The sequence below is a fragment of the Jaculus jaculus genome, chromosome 14 (genome assembly GCF_020740685.1).
Source record: "Jaculus jaculus isolate mJacJac1 chromosome 14, mJacJac1.mat.Y.cur, whole genome shotgun sequence".
NCBI lineage: Eukaryota > Metazoa > Chordata > Mammalia > Rodentia > Dipodidae > Jaculus > Jaculus jaculus.
In genome coordinates, this window is record NC_059115.1 from 83,951,496 (window position 1) to 83,952,193 (window position 698).

General features: G+C 41.7%; 1 non-coding gene across 1 annotated transcript; it reads right to left on the reverse strand.

Moving 5' to 3' along the window:
- Positions 1-349: 349 nt before the first annotated feature.
- LOC123454902 lies at positions 350-457 on the reverse strand. The gene has a single exon (XR_006633556.1). It is a non-coding gene; the product is annotated as a U6 spliceosomal RNA (small nuclear RNA).
- Between the last annotated feature and the right edge of the window lie 241 nt (positions 458-698).

Sequence of the window (698 nt, forward strand, 5' to 3'; positions counted from 1 at the left end):
ATTTTTTTCTTGAGTTTTGAGGTTCAACCTAAGCAATACCCCTAGACTTCAGTCTTCTTTTCTTCTTTTCTTTTCTTTTAAAAATAATTTATTTGAACATGAGATGCTGTAGCAAAGTTTTTGATCACAAAAGTTAGGAAGAAGCAGAGGAAAAGCCTGCAACTTAGGCTGTTTTCCAACAGTGTGGGACAGGATCCAGCTCACTTTTCTCAGATACTTTTAGGCCAAGGAACTGGTGGTTTCCACCTTACTAAGCTCACCAGTGAGCAAAGTGACCTCCTAACAGGAGCAATGGCTAAGTCCCCTCATCCTGGGCGGGATAGGAAGGGCAGGCCAGGCAAGCGTGAGGAAAATTATGAACCACTTCATGAATTTTTGGAGTCATCCTTTTGGAGGAGCCATGCTCATCTTCTCTGTATCTGTCCAATTTCAGTATATGTTCTGCTGAAATAAGCACTCAATTTTTTTCTTATTTTTATTTATATACTTTTTGAGGGAAGCCCAACAAACTGGCCTTTTTTTTTAATGTGTGTGAGAGAGAGAATGAATGAATGAGCGTGCCAGGGCCTCTTGCCACTGCAAACAGACTCTAGGTACATGAACAACCTTGCGTTTTTCTGTGGCTTTAGGTGGGTACTGGAGAATTGAACCCTGTGCTGTCATGCTGGGCAAGCAAGTGCTTTTAAACACTGAGCCAT